Genomic DNA, 17,687 nt, shown 5'->3' on the forward strand with positions numbered 1-17,687 from the left:
TGATAACAACGGCAATATATCCGGCACGAAAAAACAGCAGAAAAATTCTTCGGAAGATGGCGGAGGCAAGGAAAACACGTGTGTCGAAGCGAACAATTCGACGAAAAAAAATAAACAAAAGAATACTCCTAGCAAGAAAAGGACTTTTCTGCCAAAATGGACTCAATTATATTCCTGGTGACGCTATGAGGAGGATGATAATGGATTGGACCTTAAGAAGGCATTACAGCAGTGGCAGGACAGCAAACCACGAAGAATATATGAACTGAAAAATCTGAAGTGATAACTGCTTTGTATTACCAATTAACTGTGATGATTAAAACTGCATGAATATATAGACTAATATCTCAGAAAAATTATTTTGTATAATGTACAATATTTTTGTGAACTGAAAAATCTGAAGAGATAACTGCTTTGTATTACCAATTAAATGTGATGATTAAAACAGAATGAATATATGAAATGAAATAATCTGCATTTTAAAGCTTTTCAAGTCAAGACTTCCCAAAACGCTTTACAGTGTGCTTCACATTTCCCAATAGCTGCCGTGCAGCCATGTGAGGCGCTAACCTGCTCATTGGGGGTATTACGGGTTCAGTGTCTTACCCAAGGACACTTCCACATGTTACACGGAGGAGCCGGGATTCGAACTGCGATCTCTTGATCCCAAGACGAGCGCTCTACCTCCTGAGCCAATAAAAATAGATTTTTATTATACATTTGTCGCCGATTTACAATTTCGATGACACAAAATTTTGGGGAGCCATAGATCCCACGCCAGTCCCTGGGACCCGTCACTTTTCACAAGTCAAATGAACACTGGGACCCTCTTCTCACATCTCGACAGTCGGAGACTTCTCCTCGTTCTCCCGGGAAAGGTTCCAACAAGAAGCGTTTGTTTTGGCAGAGGGGCCGCCTGGCGGATTCATTCCCAAACGCTCCCTTTTATGAGGCGCGCTTCAGTTAAGCGTTTTTTCGTTTGCGGGTTTTCTGAAAAGAAAGCGTCCGTTATGCTTCACTTGTTTTCCGTCCCTGGCGGAGGGCGAGGAAGTCGGGGTCACGGGGACGTATATCGATCGTACCGATGCTGCTCGTCGATAGCCCGGCGAGAATGGATCGGAGTCTTCCCTGGACCGAGTCGCCGATCGATCGGGGCATAGGCGGTGTCGGCGAGCCTCGGAGCGCTCCGGATGACCGATAATGGAAAAATTCAGGCCGTAGAGCGCGGCTGTTTCTTTAAGAGTAAGCATTTTGTCCATACATAAGCCGCACCTGTGCATGCATTGAAAGACCTTCCTCAGAAAGAGTTGAAATACTGTAATATATAATACTTGAACCCCTTAATATTCTGATAACAAGCAAACAAATACGTGTCACAAGCCAGGAACGGAGACAGGAGCAATGTTCCCTGTCATTTTCCTAACGTGTCTGAGCGTTCACACAAAGTCGGTGAGCAACGCTTGAAACAACGGTGAGCGACAGCAATCCCAAGTGTGGCAACTAAGTCATGATCAAACATATCCAAAACTTGACATCAAGTTACATGTTGCTGAGTTTCCGGCAATGCAAAATAATTTTTCTCTTTTGAATGAATTGACTCATGTACGATTGCAAAGGTTGTACGGCCTACAAACGTCATTTGTTTTTACAATTCTTTGACAAGATTTCCATTTCTTTTTATTTCCTGATATATTTTGTCACATAATATTAACATTTTTGGGGGCTTATTGAGTGGGTTGCACGATACACAACTGTATTTAATCACATTTTTGAGTGGAAGTACAATGTTGGCAACAAGATCGACTATAATTGGAAATGATTTGAATGCAACACAAACTTTTTCTTCTTTTTTCCGTGTTTTTTTTTCTATTTTTTTTTTAATTCCCCCAAAAAAATCTCATTGTGTTTATTTTTTCCGAGCTGTTACTTTTTCCCTCCTTTTCTTTCTTTTCTTTTTTTCTGGCTTTTTCCTAAATTTTTCCTTCTTTTTTTCTCTTCCTTTTGTTTCTTTTTTTTCTCAGCTTTTCACTACTTTTTCATTTTGGTATTTTTTTCTTTTTTGTTCTATTCCCCCCTTCCTTTAAGTCATTTTGTGCATCATTTTACATAATATCTGGTCATGTTGGGATGAAAGAAGCAAAAACAACCCGAAGAGCCGTTTAGGACCCGAAAGAGCCGGTTCCTTTTAGTGAGCCGAGCCGAAGAAGCCGGTTCCCCGACAAACTCTACTAACTTGACTCAACTTCGTGCTACTTCGACTCGACTTCAAAATACCGCATTTAGGACACAACGTCAGGGGAACCCGTGTATTTTGACCTTCATGCACTGTAACTTTGACTTGAGTCGCTTCTTAATTAGTAATTTCGAGCCCTGATTTTTGTGAGCTGGCTCGATTTTCTTGTGCGCTGAGAATGTGCGAGCAGTGCGCAATTGCTTAGAGGGAACACTGGACAGGACAAAACATTTCTTAGCAGTTTCACTCGATTGACCACACATTCAATGAAGAAAAATGAAACAAGTCTGCTTAAAAATGACGCTGACACGCCTTTGTTCACAATGAGTTTAAGCTTTGGAAGAACTGACTTTCCTTTTTCTGCACTTTGATGTCAGTAAGAAAAAATAAACAGATGGATTCTACATAGATTCAACAAACACTAATGAGATGGGGCACAGTTAATGAAAGCTGCTGTTTAAATATTTAGCTTTCTGGTTATTTGTCCTACAGGCAGCATGCAGTGACCTCAAACATCAGGGCTTTAGATCGATTCCCACTGGATAATTTATTCTAATGATGCTGGAGAAATTGGAAAATTGGCTTTGAAAGTCCTTGAAAAGTGCTTGAACAAGGCTGTGAAAAATTGTACCAACTAAAGGATTTTTTATTTTATTTCTTTGACTACAAGGGATTTAATATAATACAAATTACATTCGCTGAATACAGTGGGGATTTTTCACAGGGTAGGCTTGGGGTCAGTGTGGCCTAGACAAGAATGATGTTTACAGAAAAAAAACAAGAACTGATAAGCTTTCTTGTTGTGAGTCCTTTAGACATGGCGGCGCCTTTCGGCGAGGAGGTGGCAACGAGGTGGAGTAATCAGCCTGCCCAGGGGAGGAGTCAGCACGCCCATGGGGGGTGGCCGACGCCCCGACGTGTAAAAAAGATGGATGAGAGAGAGACGGGAGAGAGACGAGAAATGGGAGGCTCGACTAAGACTAATTAGACTAATTCGACAATAATTCGTCTAAATTTGATGGAATTCACTTGATAAATTTTATCTACACAGCAGCCATATCCCCCCAGTGGGAGGTGGCTAGAGTCATTTCTGACTCTTTTTTTTGGGAGATTGATATAGAGGAGGGGATTCCCAGCCCCCTCGCTCAACCCAACTGAGGTGTTGAGAGTCATTAGGTGACCAAACCCCAATTCCAACCCCTAACGTTGCAGGGAGGCAACGGGTACCAATGTTTAAGTCTTAGGTGGCAGTAGCTCAGGAGGTAGAGCGCTCGTCTTGGGATCAAGGGATCCCAGTTCGAATCCCCGCTCGTTTGTGTTACATGTCGAAGTGTCCTCGGGTAAGACACTGAACCCCTAACACCCCCAATACGTAGGTTAGCGCCTTAGATGGCTGCAAGGCCGCTATTGGGAAATGTGGAGCACATTGTAAAGCGCTTTGGGAAGTCATTGACTTGAAAAGCGCTTTATAAAATACGGATCATTTCATTTCATAGGTATAACTCAGCTGAGGCTTAAACCACAACCTCCCAGTCTCGTGGCAGGCGCCATACCCCCAAGGCCACCGAGCTTGTACAAAATACTGATAAATACTTTAAGAAAATAAATCTGCCCCCTTGTGGAAAAGCCCGTCTCTTGTCAATATGTTTCTCTAAAGTTAAAAAAAGAGCATGCATTGTTAGGAGAGTAAAGTTTGTGTTTGGTTAATGGAGTCAGATAACTCATTCGAACTATTTGGTAAACGCTACAACCCTGATTTATTATGCACTGCGTTGGTTTTCGTCCTGCACGGTTCCTTTTGTGCAGCAGTCGACTCTCAAAGGTAGACATTTTCCTCTCTGGATGACAAATCGGGTCCACCCACAACACCATTTAACGCAGAATCCGGTAAAATCTTCTGCACTCCTAGTCGTCCGGCTTTGTTATTTTAATGAAATCCCCCGCACGTCTCCGTCCGGAGTGGAAAAGCCTTCGGGGTACGGGGCCAATTAGACCGACGTTGTCAATTATATCTCCAACAAACACACCGAGCTGCCAGATTTGAAGTTCATTATTTGGGAGTGGAGACTCGTTCCCAGCCCCAAAAGCAGTTCCGACGCCATGCCAAATCTGCTCCTGTTTTGTCCGCTATACATCCTGTACTGGTACCGGGAGCCCGACTTTTTTTTCTAGCGTGTCTGGAAATCGAACCCGTATCACATTCGCGTCTTGCCTTCCAGCAAAACAATGTCCGACCAACAGGCGGTGTTTGATAACAGGCATGTTGCAGCAATGTGAATGGATAGATAGACAGTGTTCATATTATCCCTGAAAAGTGATGGGTCCCGGGGACTTACATGCACAAAAATCTATGGGCAAAATGAGCGGAAAATGATACCGGTGCTTAAGATTGAATGCAGATCTGCAGAGTCCGGGTGCCCGTTGAAAGTAATCCAAGGAAAAAAAGTGTACATTTCCAAAGGTAAGGGTGGGAAAAATATATATCCACTATTATCGGCCGCGTCCACAAACACGTCTCACCTCCACTTCCCGTCTGCCCGCGTTTGCCCCGCGCCTTCTTTCTCATTTGCTCGTACAAATTTTGGGAAAAAAGTAGCGGCTTATAGTCCGGAATTTACGGTACATCGATCTATCAGAGGAAGATGAACGGGTCCTCGTTTCACAGAGGAGGAAGTTTATCTTGCTATCAATGTTCCCTGTAATTTTCCATGGGTCTGAGCGTTCACACAAAGTCGGTGAGCAACGCTTGAAACAACAGTGGGCAACAGCAATCCCAAGTGTGAAATGAAAATGAAATGATCTGCATTTCTATAGCGCTTTTCAAGTCAAGACTTCCCTAAGTGCTTTACAGTGTGCTTCACATTTCCCAATAGCGGCCTTGCAGCCATGTAAGGCGCTAACCTGCTTATTGGGGTATTAGGGGTTCAGTGTCTTACCCAAGGACACTTCGACATGTAACACGGACGAGCCGGGATTTGAACTGGGATCCCTTGATTCCAAGACGAGTGCTCTACCTCCTGAGCTACTGCCGCCCCAACTAAGTTATTATCAAATATGTCCAAAACTTGACATCACGTTACATTTTGATGAGCTATTACTTTTTTCTTTTTGTTCTCTATTTACTGTCACAATCACCCGGATCGGGAACACCTGTTTACATTTAAATCCCCTGCTTCTGGTAACACTTTGTCCGATTGTACTATGCGATCTGTTGCCATCTGCTCAGAAAGCCCGTACCTCCGACTCTTTGCCTGCCTCCTGTTTTCCTACCTGATCTCCGTTGCCGACCCGTTTCCGAATTTGCCTACGACCTGCCCTGCCCGCCTGACTCCTGATCTCTCTTTCGAACACAACGACGCCCTTCTTCTCCAGCCCCGACCAACAACACGACGACTATGTCTGTCCGCGACCATTCCCGCCAAGCCTTCACCCGCCTGTCAAGTCTCGACAATCCGTCAAACAACGGATCGAAGATTCACGTCTTGTCATTCCTTCCTTCCAATAAAAACCAAGAAACAAATGCAAGTGATCTCAGTTTTCCTTCCGTCCCGCCTGACATTTACTTTTTTCCTACATTTCTTTCTTTTCTTTTTTTCTGGCTTTTTTCTAAATTTTTCCTTCTTTTTTTCTTCCTTTTGTTTCTTTTTATCTCAGCTTTTCACTACTTTTTTTTTTCAAGGTCCAATCCATTATCATCTTCCTCATAGCGTCACCAGGAATACAATTGAGTCCATTTTGGCAGAAAAGTCCTTTCTTGCTAGGAGTATTCTTTTATTTTCTTTCGTCGAATCGTTGGCTTCAACACACGTGTTTTCCTTGCCTTCGCGATCTTCCGAAGAATTTCTCCGCCGTTTTTTCGTGCCGGAATTATTGCCGTTGTTATCACTTTCTGCATTTTTTCGACTTATGACTGACACTGAAGAAATGACCAATTTTGTATTGATTTGCACCTAATACTAACAGTTTTTTTCGGAGGCATACTTTTCTTTCACTCGACGACAACCACCACAACAATGACGTCATCTCGAAGCAACGAGATCTCGTTGGCCAAGATCGGCGTGCGGAGGAAAACTGGAACCGCGAGACCAAAACAACAATGGCGGATCTGCCTGATGAAAAATTTGGAATGCGGTAAATCTTTGTTAAAAAAAAATAATCGGGTAATAATGACAATTTTGTGACAAAAAAGTTGCGTCGACGCACGGTGATTTGACACTATGCGTCCCCAGCAAAAATCATTCGTCTAGGACGCAGGGACGCAGGCAATCCAGGACACTGATTGTCCATGATTGACCGCAGCTTGTTTAGTGCCCGTCTCTCAGCTACAGTTGTCAGGCTGTCCAGCTCTGTGCCCAGAACAAAGCGCGCTTTCCGAACCAGTGTACTTCTAGGTTCTTCTAGAACAAGGGTCGGGGAACTGATTTTCTACCCCTGTGTTGGTTTTCTCCACATGACGAAACATCAACCCAGAACACAACGCAGACTTCTGAATTGTGCGCAGCGAAAAAGGGTTACAATTCGGAAGGTGAGACGCTTCTGCATTGAATGATTTTATATATTTTTGGCTATATGGGATTTTTACGATGAAATACAAATTACATTTAAATGCAAAAGATATTCACTGGCTGAGCTATGGGGCGAGGTCAATGTTACCTAGTGGAACGATGTTTACAGAAAACAGCAGGAACTGGACAAGGGTGGACGCCGGAGGAGCCTCTGTGACGCGGGAAAGCAGACATTGTTTGGAGAAGTTGTTCTGATAAGCTCTGCTGATATGAGTTTTTTAGACATCGCGACGCCCTTCGACGAGGAGGTGGTGAAGCTGGCATCTGGCCCGCCCATGGGAGGAGTCGGCACGCCCATGGGAGGAATCATCACGCCCATTGGAGGAGCCGGCACGCCAGCTGGTGAAAAGACGTGGGCAGAAGAGCTTCGGAAGATCGGAGAATGAGAGGGACAATCGAGAGGGAGGCTGGACGAAGACTAATTCGACAATAATTCGGCTAATTCGATGAAATCCACTTAGTTTATTATTTAAGAAAATTAAGAAAATCCGCCCCCGTGTGGAAATGCCGGTTTCTTGCCCATATTTTCCCAAAAAGAAACGGAAGGTGAGACGCTTCTGCATGTTGGTTGACAGGTGAAGAAGTATCTCTGAGTCGGCGCTATGGGACCACGGAGCAAGTATGGTATCCATCAACTGTGTTTAACGTCCGGGCTTAAATGGCTTTTCTCACTCACTCAACACGAAGCAGATGTCGAGCTCTGTGTATAAATAATGCACATGCTAACGAGTTTGGAAAAGCAACAGTTTCATTTCTCTTCCCGAAACTAAATTCATAAGGAAGTTTCCAACGGGACAGTCTACAATCCGTAGGGTGAAAAATCTTCATATTTAGGCCAAAAATGGACTCATCACGACATAGATTGGTCTGAATTTACCGTATTTCTCAGCGCATAGCGCACTTTTTTTTAGTTTGGGTGCACGTTATATATTCAGGGTTGGGTAGGGTTACTTAAACTTGATTACTTTCAATGACTTTTGGATGACTCCAATACCAAATATGCTAATAAAAGACAAAAGAAATTAAATAGGAATAAACTGATGACTCACAACACACGGTAAGCTTTCTCTCCTGGCTTTGATCTCTTTGATCTCCGGCAGAACTAACATCAAATGCGACAGAAACGAAATGAAAATCATTCCAAACAGCTTGCCAACATCATTTTTGCCGTTCCGTGTATTCCGTTACTCCCCAAGCCTGCACAAAATGGAGTCATTTGATTCCTATTTCGTTTCTTTTGTCTTTTATTAGCATATTTGGTATTGGAGTAATCTAAAAGTCATTGAAAGTAAAAGTTAAAGTAACCCTACCCAACCCTGGTCATGCTTTCGTTCGTCCAGATGAAAGGGGACGCAAGAAAGCGGCCGTGTCACTCGGGTCAGGGTGACACAACACACTCTTCTGTCCGACAGCTTTCGCTGGTTTACCCCTGCCGCATCATACGGGTGCCCAGCCCATCCTTAAGAACACGTCCACAATCCCACTATCCTTTCACAGCACCTCTCCACTCCTTCCTATCACCAACACAAAATTTGAGGAGAAAAAAAATCCTTGCATGCAAAAAAGACATTAAAAGACAAGAAAAAGAAGAGATGAGCCTCACGTGACTCAGAAGATCGGAGGACGAGACAAAAACGGGCTTACCCTTGTACCACAGCTTTAGCCTGGGTACGTTGTGCATGGGTTCTAGTCCGCTACCTGGCTGCGGGGTCGTTTATTAGCATATTTGGTATTGGAGTCATCCAAAAGTCATTGAAAGTAATCCAGTTCAAGTAACCCAACCCCACCCTGGTGACAACTGTATGTAGTAACACGCCCAAAGAAAAGGCGAATCGGTGAATGCTGATAAATTTGTTGAGTATAAAAAAGGTTCAAACGGTTTTGTATTCGATCTCTATCTTTCTTTAATTGATATCTTTATTTATGTTTCCTGTGTTTTCAGTGTTTGGCTTTATTTTCCCCCTTTTTATGTCATACATAATGATACATCATAAAGGGTGATATTGTCGTGATTGCCAATCTGGAGCCAACAGCCCGGACAGCTGATTGGTAGACACTCCCTTTTTAAACCCCCGGTTTCCTCTCAGTGATTGTCAGATCGTTGCGAACTGTTGTATTCCACTCAGTGAGCATTCCCGTCCGACTCCGTTTCTGCTAAACCTTTCTCCTGCCTGATCTTCGTTTTTGACCCGTTTCTGGACCTGATTACGCCCGTTCTGCCTGCCCCCGTTACCTGACCCGTTTTGCTTCGTTACCTGCCTGCCTCCTGCCTACGACCCCGATGACGAACTCGACATCGCCTCTGATCTCCAGCCCCGGCCGAACGACTTACTATTCCCGCCTGTCTTCGTCCGACACGGAAGTGTCACTCCCGCCTCGCTCGCTCCTGTTTTCCGTCAGTCCTCGGATCAAGCGAGCAAGCCTTACTCTCCCTCTCTTTTCAATAAAAACTGAGAAACGTATGCTATTGAGTAATGTGTCCGTTCTGGTCTGTGACAGAGCTGTTTGGGAACTGAAAGAGCCGGCTCTTTTTAGCGAGCCTAGCCAAAAAAGGCGGTCCCCTCAAAAGAGTCGAATTCTCATCTCAACGGACTACGGAACTATCGGTCTCATCAGCCGTGCGAGTAAAGCTATGCTAAAGACCCCACTGAACAGAAAACAGGACAGGGCCACTCACAGCAAAACAGGAAAAGAAAATCCAGGCCATGGAGATGCCGTGCTACAGGAAACTCCTAGGCATCATCTACTCAGCACATGTCACCAACCACACCATCACAGGGCACATTGGACCCTACGAAGAACTGTCAGTGGTATGGTCACATTGCAAGAACATCAGGACTGGCCAAGATCCTTCTCCAGGGCACAGTCCAAGGGGGCAGAAGAAGAACAGGGCCCACAACATTAAGGAATGGACTGCTGCCAACTTTGCCATGACCTAAGAAGAGGCTAGGGATCAACAGTGGGGAAGGCTATGCGCTTAAGGGATCCCTGAAACCGACCGTGGTATGATACGAAAGGATGGATGGACTTTACCCCTCATATCTTTCAGATTTGATTCTCCCCTATGTTCCTGTTGGGAGCCTGCACCCCCAAAAAAGCTGGTCTACAATACTTGACCTGACCAAAGTAACATGCCCAACACAGTAGGGTTCCTAGGTTAGAAGTAAAGTGAACAAACGCTCTGACGGCTAATCCCGAGTGAAATTTAAGATGGCAAAAGATCTATTTCACTGCTGAATGAGCAGCCATTCCTCCTTTGAGGAGCGATTCGACCGTGAAACCGAAAGCCAGATAAAAGTACACGCTAGATCCTTCTGTCCCAAGCATCTCTTTGATCAGGATCCATCCGACACTACAATGAGGGCGTGTCAAGACAGTAATACATGCTGTCTTTGATTCCGCTCTTGTTACGCGTCTCGCAACAGACAATAATGTGCAATCCGATGCAGAGGTTGTCGAGTCCAAGACACGAAATACTGTTCCCTGTCATTTTCCTTACGGGGTCTGAGCGTTCGCACAAAGTCGGTGAGCAACGCTTGAAACAACAGTGAGCGACGGCAATCCCAAGTGTGGCAACTAAGTCATGATCAAACATGTCCAAAACTTGACATCAAGTTACATTTTGCTGAGATTCCGGCAATGCAAAATTGTTTTTCACTTTTGAATGAATTGACTCATGTACTATTGCAAAGGTTGTACGGCCTACAAACCTCATTTGTTTTTACAACAATTTTTTCACAAGATTTCCATTTTATCTTTTGTCGCATAATACTAAAATTTTTGGGGGCTTATTGAGTCGGTTGCACGATACACAACTGTATTTAGTTACATTTTTTAGTGGAAGTATAATGTTGGCAACAAGATTGACTTGGTATCATTGGAAATGATTTGAATGCAACACAAAGTTTTTCTTCTTTTTCCCTGTTTTTTTCTTTTTTTAAATTATTCTTTTAAAAAAATCTCATGTGTTTATTTTTTCCTAGCTGTTACTTTTTTCTTTTTGTTCTCTATTTACTTTTTTCCTTTGTTCCTTTCTTTTCTTTTTTTCTGGCTTCTTTTCTGAAATTTTCCTTCTTTTTTCTCTCTTCCTTTTGTTTATTTTTTTTCTCAGCTATTCACTCCTTTTTTCTTTTTTGTTCTATTCCCCCAATTTTTGGTCATGTTGGTAAAAGTAAAATTATTGTTGCTTCAGAATAATCATAGATGGAAAATGTAGACATCCAAATCCCAAATTTATTTTCTTTCGTCGAGTCGTTGGCTTCAACACACGTGTTTTCCTTGCCTCCGCCATCTTCCGAAGAATTTCTCCGCCGTTTTTTCGCGCCGGAATTATTATTAGCACTTTCTGCATTATGTTTCGACTTATTACTGACACTGAAGAAATTACCGATTTTGTGTTGATTTACCTTCCCTTGACGACAAGAACCACAACAATGACGTCATCTCGAAGCAACGAGATCTCGAGACCAAAACAACAATGCCGGATCTGCCTGCCGAAAAGTTTGGGGTGCGGTAAATCTTTGTTAAAAAAAAAATAATAATCGGGTAATAATGACAATTTTGTGCCCAAAAAGTTGCGTCACGGGGACGCACCTTGATTTGAGACGATGCGTCCCCAACAAAAATCATTCGTCTAGGACGCAGGGACGCGGGCAAACCAGAACACCGAGTCAATGGAACTCGTTCCTACCTAGCTCTGGTAGCACCACATTTTCAAAGAACACAGAAACTGTAGACTGTTGTCAGTAATGTAATATATAATACACAAGCAGTAACACACATGAACGCAAATCAATTGAGCAATTCTGTTCTTGGATATCATTAACCCGGGACGCTGATCTCCCGATTCCCTTGAGGTGACCCTTCAAAGATTCAATCAAAGAGCGCACCGAGGCAACGTTTTTTGGTAACCTCTGGCCTTCCTGGTCAACCTTCTGTATCATTTACAACTATTTAACCTTTCCCGCTCCTTATCTCAAAATATATAATTGCATGTCAAAGACACGCCCTTGAGTTAGGACTTGGATGGATGCAGGACTCGTTGTGAATCAATGCGTTACAGGAGAAATCGGTTACGACTCGCCAAAACAAAGACGGTATTGAATGGAAATGGAAAAATGGGGAGAAAGAAAGAGAAGGGGAAAAGAGAGATAGAATGGAACGGAAAGTGTTGTGATTATTGATGCCGGGGCACCAGAGTCTGCTTCGTTGGCGCCAACAGCCCTGGACCCTGATTGGCTGCTGACCTCTTTTTAAACCCCCGCCTTCCTGTCAACATTTGTCAGATCGTCAGTGAACCTTCGCTACACGCTAGGCAAACTTTTCTGACTCCTGACTCTATGCTGCCCTGTTTTCCGTCTGATTCCTGTTGCCGACCTCTTTTCTGAACCCTTTTACGTTTTTGCTCCTCCGTCCCGGCCATCGACCCGTTTTTTCCTCGCTTTCGACACTGCCTTCGCTCGCCACAGAAGTGCCACTTCCGTGTTCCCAGCGATCTGCTACCTGTGACCGACGATCCTGAAATTGTCCCTAGGTGTGAATGAGCGAGTGTGTTGTCTGTCCCCGTGTGCCCTGCGATTGGCTGGCAACCAGTTCAGGGTGTCCCCTGCCCACTGCCCGATGATTGCTGGGATGGGCTCCAGCACCTCCGCGACCCTACTGAGGATAAGCGCTGCAGCTAATGAGATGAGATGAGAATAGAATAAAATATACCTTTATTATCATTGTTACAAAATGGGTTGAACATATTGTGACAACGAAATCGGAGGTGGAGATTTAGCACCATGCTAACGTTAGCATCCAGAAAAGGAAGTTCTCCTCTGCTCTCCGATCGCTCTCTTTCCGGACCGGATGCCACGCAAACGGCCGACCACAGGGGGGCGATATGAAACGACGGGCGGACAAAGCACGTGGCGGGCTGATCAAACAAGTTGAGGACACAGACGTGCTGGAAAACGAGCAGCCTCCTTCTCGGAGAAGCAAGTTGCTGCAGTAGTACTTCGTCACGTCTAGGGTACGACTTGAAGATGGCATCCGCCCCGTCCAGGCCAACTGTGATTTTTGGTCCAGCTCACTGTCGTGAGTTGTTTTCAAACACTACCCTGAACCTTGACAAATGTAATATCACCCATAGTGACTCGGTCAAAAATCTAGGTGATATATATGATCCTAATCTGTCGTTTCAGTTACACGTGAAAAATATTACTAGCATTCTACCACCTCCGTAATATTGCGAAGATTCTTTCGATGCTGTCCCAATCAGATGCAGAGGTTTTAATTCATGCGTTTATGACTTCTCAGCTCGTAATGTATTGCTTTCTGGTCTCCCGATGTCTAGCATCAAAAGTTTGCAGCTGGTTCAGAATACGGCAGCTAGACTTTTAACTGAGCCCAAAAAGTTTGGGCATATTACTCCTGTATTGGCCAACTTGCACTGGCTCCCAGTCCACTTAAGATGTGACTTTAAGGTTCTCTTATTAACATATAAATGTTTGCATGGACTTTCACCCTCTTATCTCTCTGATTTGATTTCCCCCTATGTTCCTGCACGGAGTCTGCACGGAGTCTACTTGTGACTCCGAGAGCCAAGAAGTCTGCAGGCATGAGAGCGTTCTCCATCCGGGCCCCGGTGCTATGGAATGCAACCTCCATGGAAGTTTTTAAATCAAGGCTTATGATTGATGCCCACCTCATATTCTGTACTGTCCTGTCTTTTTCTGACTGCCTGCCTGGTGAAGATACGAAGGAGAAGGACGACTTGAGATGAGTCAGCGGACCAGCGTTTGACCTGAAGCATGTGAACGCCTGCATGGACCAGCTGGCAGAGATGAGAAGCTGCGTCGTGGCCGTCATAGACTTTCTGGACTAGTTTACAGGCTGCTGTCATGCACTTTTCAGACAAATTTTCAAAATGTTACCTAGTGTTTACTATGTTTGTGTATTGTAATGCTAACTGTAATTCACCCTGGTCATCCTGGAAGGGGGATTACCACTTGTGAGGTCCTTTCTCAAGGTTTCTCTTTTTCTTCACGCTGAGGTTTTGAGTTGTTCCTTGCCCGCATGTCGGTTTAAGATCAGGTCATTGTGTCATTGTAATCCTGTGCAGTCCTTTGAGACATTTTTGTCATTAAGGGCGTCATCAATAAATGGGACTTGACTTCTCCACTAAAGACTTCTGAGGGCCAGCACGTTTTTGGCCCCCATTTCACTTCTCTCCTTCTCACGTGGGCTTGGTTGTCTCTGTTTTCCCGAACTGACCCTTTAATCAAGCGGTCGCGCAAGTGGGTCAAAGGTTCAGAGCGGAAATTCGGGTCTCGAAGCCCCGAAAGATCAGAACGAGTCCATTTCCCTGAAGAGTCGCGGCGGCGGATAAGCATCGGCCACCTGTGATCGGAGACGTCTTTCCAGGCGCTGTTCCTGTCATTCCGACACAAATACGACTTCGGTGTCGTAATAATAAAGCTGTTTGAATCTCGGGAAGGAATGCTCCGGAAGGCGCCGCCCTGCAGGAAATCGAACATGGCCTTGCAGTTGACAGGGTTTGTAAAGGTGCTTGAAATCCTTGGGAATATTTGAATTTAAATGTTGTGTTGTCAAGGTCAGGAAAATCCTTACATTTTGGGTCAAGTGCTGGAAACTGATTGATATTGTTGCCATTGTTTCCTGGCAGTCTGACTCTATTGTCAGAAACCAGAATAGAGACAGGACCCGGTAGCGTGACGTTTCACAGAGTTTTATTGGGAAGAAGGGAAAGGAGGGTACGCACGATCTGGAGCTCGGTGGTCGCGGAAGTGGGACTTCCGTGACGAGCGAGGGTGGCGTCAGGAACTGAAAAACAGGTCAGTAGCCGGGGTAGGGGAGCAAAGGCGTGGTTGGGAGCCAGAAACGAGTCGAAAAGCCAGGAGACGGGAGTAGACCAGGTCGTGGGCCAAAGCGAGTCAAAAACCAAGAAAACAGAGTATGTGAGGTCAGGAGCCAAAACGGGTCAAAAAGCCAGGAAACAGACGGGAGTCAGAGTCAAAAAGCTTGCCTAGTGTAACCGAGGTTCGCAGACGATCTGACAAATGTTGACAGGAAGGCGGGGGTTTGAAAAGAGGTCAGTAGCCAATCAGGGTCTGCGGCTGTTGGCGCCAACGGAACAGTCCCAGGCGGCCTGCATCAGTAACTATGACATCCATAAAACACGCATTAAATGAAATTGACACTGACAGGCCTGCTCTCGGTCGTTATGGCTTTTTCATGTAAAGCGTCAACTAGTGATTCTGCCCGTGCATTGATGAAAGAAATGGCCTTGAAAGTGCTTGAAAAGTGCTTGAATTTGGCCAAAATACAAGGGCACACATGAAGCCTTGAAAAGAGTCTTGACGAGGTGACATAACCACGCGTGATCGTTGAGTGAGTTGAGTGAAGGTGTCAGGCTGTTTTTGCCCGGGCTGCCCGTTCTGCATCTGTTTCTTATAGCGCCTCATTAGTGGAATTCCTGCGGGAGTTGATGGACAGGTCAGGAAGAAGGTCTGGGACCTCTGAGGTCTCAACATCTGACAGAACCCATAATACTCAGATGGGGAAACGACACAAAAACCCGGGTGTTAATCCCGCGGTCCTGACCTGGCGGCCCATGATCCGATGAGGAGGTGAGACCAGGGAGGCCTGCTGATCCTCGCTGTTACTGTGACCAAGTATCAGGGATCGGTACTTGCTGATGTGGGTGATAGTTTGAAGCCGCAACATGCAAACTTGTTGGTGGGCTTCACGATTTGATCTTCATATAAACCGCTTTTCATTTGTTTTGGCCTTAATCACAAGACGTCTCAAATGGCTGTACAGACTATTATGAGAGCCTCCCCTGATCTAAAACCTACATGAAGGCAAGGAAAAACTCAAAAAACCTCAGCAGGTGGAAATGAAGAAACCTTTAGAAAGGGGCCGCACATCAAGTTGTCCTCCTTACAGGATGACCATGCGGAAATGGATGATGCAAGGGGATCAACAGACAATACACATGGATATAAACAGTTCCACTGAGGTTGCAGATCCAATTTCAGAGGGCAGAGCATTCCACTTCGCCGGGACCCGAATGGAGAACGCTCTCGAACCTGCAGATCTTTTCTTGGCTCTTGAGATCATGAGTAGACCGGCGTTTTCCGAGCAAAGGCTCCGAGCACGGGGGAAATTAAATCTGAGAGATAAGAAGGTCTTCTTGGAGACGATCATGACTGAATCCCTGGACCAACATGTAGGTACAGTCAGCATTGGGGGACAGAACGTCACTAACCTCTGTTTCGCTGATATTTCCAGACTAGCAGAAGAAAAAGAGGAACTCCGAGAACCCAGTATGAGATGGAAATCTGCACAGAAAATAACAAAAAATAATGACCACCATCAACCCCAAAGTGCTTGAACATGTCACCAAATTTAAATATCTTGGAGCTGTCATATCAGAAAAGGGGTCAGAACCAGAAATCTTGGATAGGTTATCTCAAATGCTGTGGATTACTTTGGCCCCTGAGACTGGATCTGCAACACACTTCTATTCCATAGCATATGATTAACCTATATTTTATGTCGACAATATCTGTGTATTATTTGCCCTCATGTAGGTTTCAGATCAGGGGATGGTGTCATAATAGTCTGTGGTTTGCAATAATCTATGGTCTGTGCAGCCCTTTGAGACTCTTTGTGATTAAGGGCCAAACAAATAAACAGGACTTGACTTGACTCAAAGAGAACCTTGAAGTCACATCTTAAACCGACACAGTGTTAGTTTAGGTCAGCCAAAATCGGGGTCATGTGATCAAACGTTCTGGTCTAAGTTCGAATCCGCGCAGCAGCATTCCACACGAAAGCCAATTCAAATCAAGTCAAGTCAAGTCATTTTGTTTTGTATAGCCCTTAATCACAAAGAGTCTCAAAGGGCTTCACAGGTTATTACGCAGACTATTTTTTCAGACTATTATGACACCATCCCCTGATCTGGAACCAACATGAGGGCAAGGAAAAACTCAAAAACCTCAACATGGGGAAAATGAAGAAACCTTGAGAAGGGACCGCACATGTGGCATCCCCCTCTCAATTCAAGAGAACTCGCAGGCAACAGTGTTTCTTCTTGGATGAACTTGGAGTTCCACAACCCAAATTCCACGTATCGCTCGTTTGCAAATCACTTGCTCAAATTTCACAAATGGTGTGAGCCGGATCCCCTTCAGGTTTATGTAGAAAGTCTGTTTTATCAATGTTTACTGTCAGTTGCGCACTGACTCATGATCCATCAGCAGCTCAAGGCAGCTTGACGGTCTTGGTGTAATCAGCTTGACACGGAGATAAATATCGGTAAACAGTTTGCGACGTGGTCCAGCTGCTTTTCATTTTGACTCGATGCGGGTCACGCCAGCCTCCGGGTGGGTGGACGCTATACCGGGAGAATTCTGGAGAGTTTCTGCCACTTGTGACTCGTGACTAAACACTGCGTGACCCCGTGCAATTTCGGGTGAAATGCACGTTCGATGATTCGGCTCCGTTTGATCACCAAAGAAACCAAACTCTTTCTCAAAGGTGTCAAACCAGGTCCATTCCTATTTTAACAGGCTGCTGACTTGAATTCAACCGTGATGTTCTTCACCTTTACGACCAGACGTCCCAAAATTGCACTGAATGGATAAAGTAACTCTCAGATCAAAATTGCAAGTGTTCTTACATTGTACAAATGGGATATCAAAGCTAAATGGATAACACCAACTAAATCAGAACCGTGTGAAAACGGTGAGGAAAAAATGGAGCCCGTCATATCAAGTGGTCTGAAAGTAAACTGTGCCAAACCACAGAAACAAAGAGTTTTTTTTTTAATACAACTAGCTTTCAAATACGATATATGAATCTGTTTGGGGCCCATG

This window comes from Urocampus carinirostris, chromosome 11 (assembly GCF_059441175.1).
Source record: "Urocampus carinirostris isolate Australia breed hairy pipefish chromosome 11, RoL_Ucar_1.0, whole genome shotgun sequence".
In the NCBI taxonomy this organism is placed as follows: domain Eukaryota; kingdom Metazoa; phylum Chordata; class Actinopteri; order Syngnathiformes; family Syngnathidae; genus Urocampus; species Urocampus carinirostris.